The sequence below is a fragment of the Hemitrygon akajei genome, chromosome 1 (assembly GCF_048418815.1).
Source record: "Hemitrygon akajei chromosome 1, sHemAka1.3, whole genome shotgun sequence".
Taxonomy (NCBI): Eukaryota; Metazoa; Chordata; class Chondrichthyes; order Myliobatiformes; family Dasyatidae; genus Hemitrygon; species Hemitrygon akajei.
In genome coordinates this window covers 99,799,397-99,804,633 of record NC_133124.1, presented here as the reverse complement: position 1 = coordinate 99,804,633, position 5,237 = coordinate 99,799,397, and the positions used below count along the sequence as shown (strand labels likewise).

The window sequence follows — 5,237 nt, the reverse complement described above, 5'->3', positions numbered from 1 at the left end:
GTCGTCAAATTTGTTAACTTAACCGCAGCAGTTCAATGCAGTACATGATATTATAGAAAGAATAAATAAATTGCAGTATGTATATATATATATATATATATATATATATATATATATGTATGTATATCTTAAATAGATTAATACAATCCAAAAACTATAATAACACATATTTTTAAAAGGGTGGTAGTGTTCATGGGTTCACCATCCTTTTACGAATCATATGGCAGAGGAGAAGAAGCTGATCCTGAATTCTTGAGTGTGAGGCTTCAGGCTTCTGTACCTCCTTCCTGACAGTATCAATGAGAAGAAGGCATGGCCTGGGTGATGGTGGTCCTTAAAAATGGACGTCGTCTTTCTGAGGCACCACTCCTTGAAGATGTCTTGGGTATTACGGAGATGGAGCTGACTAATTTTACAACTTTCTGTAGCTCTTTTCAGTGCTGTGCAGTAATCCCTGCTCTTCCATACCAGACACCGATGCAGCCTGTCAGAATTTGCTCCATGATACATCTATAAAGTTTTCAAATGTTTTAGTTGACAAACCAAATCTCTTCGGACTCCTAATGAAATATAGCCACTATTCTGCCTTCCTTATAACTGCATTGATATGTTGAGACCAGAGATCTTGACACCCGGGACTTGAAAATTCTCACTCTCTCCATTTCTTCTTTTTTTTTTTTTTTTAACTTTTTTTATTGTTTTCAAATAGTTACAGAATAAATTTCTGATCCCTTGATGAGGATTGGTTCATATTCCCTTGTCTTACCTTTCCAGAAGTCCACAATCAATTTTTTGGTCTTACTGACATTGAGAGCAGAGTTGTTACACTACTCATCTAGTGTATATCTTGCACCTATATGCCCTCTCATCTTATTTGAGATTCTACCAACAATGATCAGCAAATTTATAAAAGGCATTTGAGCTATAACTAGCCTCACAGTCATGGGTATAGAAAGCGAGGAGCAATGGGATAAGCACAAACCCCTGAGGTGCACCAATGTTGATTGTCAGTGAGGAGGAGATATCACCAATCTACACAGATTCTGGTCTTCTGCTTGGCAAGTCAAGGATCTAAGGAAGTACAGAGACCCAGATTCTGTAACTTGTCAATCAGGATTGTGGGAATGATGGAGTTAAACACTGAGCTATATTCATCAGACAGCATCCTGACATTTATATTGTCCAGGTCAGAATCAGAATCAGAATCAGGTTTTTATCACTGGCATGTGACGTGAAATTTGTTAACTTTGCAGCAGCAGTTCAATGCAATACATAATCTAGCAGAGAGAGAAAAAATAAAATAAAACATAATAATAAATAAACAAGTAAATCAATTACGTATATTGAATAGATTATTTAAAAACGTGCAAAAACAGAAATACTGTATATTTAAAAAACTGAAGTAGTGTCCAGAGCTTCAATGTCCATTCAGGAATCGGATGGCAGAGGGGAAGAAGCTGTTCCTGAATTGCTGAGTGTTTGCCTTCAGGCTTCTGTACCTCCTACCTGATGGTGACCTAAGGCCATGTGAAGAACCGTTGCATCTGTCAAAGAAATTAGTAGAAGAATCTAAGATCCAAAGGCATAGCCTCAAAATAAAGGGGTCTTTATTTATAATAATACCTCTTTCCTTATTCTACTAATTTCCAGCATAATGCCACACCCACATTCCAATTACTGACAATGAAGTTGAATGAATAATAATTTAGAAAACTAATGAATGCCCAACCTTGCTGAGAGAATAATGGTGTGCGCCATTGTAACATATTTAAAACCACTTAAAATTCTGGTATTTATATGATTCAAGAATTGTGCTCTAGGGGAGGTAGTAATGAATGAAAAATGGCAGTGGCAAAGTTGATTTCCATTATTCCATTATAATTTAGATATTAAGACCCTAAGGAGATGTAGACAATTAAATCAATAGCAAAATGATGTGGTGGGTGTATCTGTACTAATTGGAGGTCAATAGCAGGCACTTGGTTCCTGAAAGTCAATACTTATTCACTTTGTAGGTATGGTTTATTGACTGAAGCTTGAAAAGAAATGCTTAGATCCATTACTCCATCAAATATTTAATACAAGACTTCATCAGCTTTTTTTGCAAGCACACCTCCATTTTATTCCAATGAATACTTGTGAACATCGGAAAGGTTTTGTAATGAATAATCATTTATTTAGTAAGTATTTCAATGAAGTTATAATTAGATTTGGTAAAGTTCTAGGGACTCTTTTGACAGTGAACATTTCTACTAGGTTTTGTCCACTGTCAACAGGATATGAGATGAACCCATCATTCTGAAGCGTATCAGAGGGTTATGAAAAGCAAGGGAGGAGAGACTCAGATGAGTGAATGAAAATATAGACAGCTTTGGGAAAAATGTAAGCCACAAAGAAAATGAAAGCATGCCACATGATAGGAGAATTCTAAAGAGCTGGAAAAAGCTGTGCCTCCAAAGAAAGTCAATGATGTACGAAAGGACAAAAAACCGCAAGATTCAGAGAAATGACTTTAGCTTGGAGGAGCCTGTGGAAATAAATTTGAATAATTTGGATCATTTGCAGTTTATGAAGGATTGAAAATGAGAGAACAATGGGAAGGATATTTGAGAAATGAACTTTGATTTTCAAAATTATCATGATGAATTTCAATGAAAACATAATAACCTAAGAAATTGAAACAGGGATATACTACTTGGCAGCTCACTCTTAACTCAGCGCCATTTTTCTGCACTAAGCCAATATCCCTCCAATTTTCCTTGAAGCTTCTTTGTAATCTGCAGCTTTGCTTCGTCACCATATCTAGACATGCTACAATGGTATATTATTTGTTTCTGTTTCATAAATCTATGCTTAACCTACCTAATTTTATTTTTATTCTTAAAGGGCGAGATTAGGCTAAGAATGAAGCAGCTATTGTGTGAGATATAGATATTCTGAGTTTGAAATTAAGTTATGAATTGAACCAGAGAGCAAGGTCATGCCTAATCTGTTTCAACCTAAATGAGTTGCTAAGGGAAGAATGGACTCAGTAGCAAGAAAACAAAGCTTCTAGAGAAAGTGTAGATGGTTTTATTATATAATATCCTTGCCCTTATCATGCATCAGTGGTTGATCTTCAAGCCAATGGAAATATGTACTACCATTTTTCAATCCACATAGACATATCCCACGAACCCAATGGCAGAAAGAAATGGAGGCTGCATTACAATCCAACAGATGCCTTATATATCTAAATCGCCTTCATACTAGTTGATCATGTGATTTGTTTTTAATGGTGGGAGGCTTTTATGTTTGTATGATAGTTGGAGGTGGTTGGGGAACGATACATGGTGTTTGCACATTCTGCCATTTGACATTTTATTTATTTAACAGAAGCATAAGTGAAGGTTTTGGTGAAGATGTCTGAAGCCACATGTATAAATAGAGGATACTTTCAAGCTGCTTGATCATGAGCTGGATGATATCAGGGCAGTGTACTTGTCATAAATATCTTAAGCTCAACCTAACAGTTGCTGAATTCTAATGCAAAAGCATCCTATTGCAGATGCTTGTAATAAAAATACTTAAACTTCCATCATTAACAAATTTAAATATTTAACAAAACTCAATTCCAAGACCTGAAAGTCGCCTTGATCCTTTGTGGCTGTTTCTCTCTGTCGATAACAACAGAGCTACTGACCCTTTGTCTTTTTGGAACTGGTTCAGGAGAATTGCTCAGACGAAGTCCTGAAGAACTGCAGGAAATTCACACTCCTTTACCAGAATACCAGAGCCCAGTGGAAGAGTCTGCTTGTAATAAAAGTGGTAAACAGTTGTTAAGATATTCAGGAATTCTGCATTTCAGCATGCGAGTACAGTAATCCTGATCGTGATAATATTTACAGAAGAAATACTCACAATTTCACATAAAAATCCCGTCGATTCTCTGAAGAGTCCAGAGATAATCTGTACTTGTCTCTGCACAGAAACTGGCTGACATACATGTCTACAATATTTAATGAGCAAGGATATTCACCCAAGAACAAAAGATGCCTGGTCTTCTCATAATACTTCAGTCAAGACCAAACTTTCACAAAAAAAGTCATCTATGATGCTGCTTTTCACACCCAACCAGTTCAGTTGCACAGTCACATGTAGCAAAAATAGTGTTACTGGAAACTAATAGATTGTAAGAAAATTTGCGGTCCCAAATCACCACAGGACTATGCTACAATCTCCCTTTGTGCTACTCACCTTTCCCAAGTTCTCAAGCTCTCTTTGGTGTCTGGTTCCATATAAGCAAGAGACTTATTGATACCTTGATGAAGAAACTGTTTCTCTCATGTGAGTATATATCCTCAATAGTTAGCAATGATATCCTACTCTCAACTGCCTTTGATGTTTTTCAAAAGGAAGTCACTGAATATCGGTCAAAAGAAGGAGCAGAACCTAACTTTCTCCTTGGCTCATTGTTATAAGCCATAGCTCCTGCACAAACTCTTACTGAGATCAGAAGCTGACAGCTCCTGCTTTATTTGGATGCCATTTAACTGTTAGTTACACCTAGGTTCTTTTATCATAAAATATCACACAACAAAATCAATAACTCAGTGTCAACGTCTGTGTCCCCATTTAAACAATAAAAAACCCAAGGACATCTTATCTGTAGTTACCTTTACTGAACTAATGTCAGAAGGATAGCTGTCTTTTTGTAGGTTGATCATGTTGCCTCATCGTGTTTGCATATTTTAAACTTGTAGAGATTAGTTTCATCTTTTTTCCTAATCCTACTCCATGTTTAATGAAGCAGACAAAGCTACTTAAAAGTAAATTATAATCAGAGAGCCTTTTGAAAGAAAAATTAGGAATTAAGTCTTGCTCTATTTGTAGCATGAGCTGTTTGACATTCAAGATCAGATAGATGCAGGCTGTTTCAGCATCAACACAGTATTTTTATTTTGCTGGGGTCACATTGTGTAACTCCTGCTTTACAAGGGAAAACAAAGTTCCACACACAGTAGCCACTTTATTAGGTACAGGAGATACCTGATAAAGTGGCCACAGAGTGCATTCCTGTATGTTCAGAGTCCTTCTGCTGCTGTGGCACATCGACTTCATGTTTGATGTGTTATGTGTTCAGAGATGCTGTTCTGCACACCACTGTTGTAACACATGGTTATTTGAGTTACTGTCGCCTTCCTGGCAGCTTGAACCAGTCTGACCATTTTCCTCTGACCTGTCTCATTAATGACTCA

The 5,237-nt window shown here is 36.7% G+C and overlaps 1 long non-coding RNA gene across 1 annotated transcript; it reads right to left on the bottom strand.

Moving 5' to 3' along the window:
* Positions 1-1,150: 1,150 nt before the first annotated feature.
* Positions 1,151-4,491, bottom strand: LOC140732297 (uncharacterized). The gene is made up of 3 exons (XR_012100041.1): positions 4,237-4,491; positions 3,632-3,789; positions 1,151-1,544 (listed from the first exon to the last, which is right to left on the bottom strand). It is a non-coding gene; the product is annotated as an uncharacterized lncRNA (long non-coding RNA).
* Between the last annotated feature and the right edge of the window lie 746 nt (positions 4,492-5,237).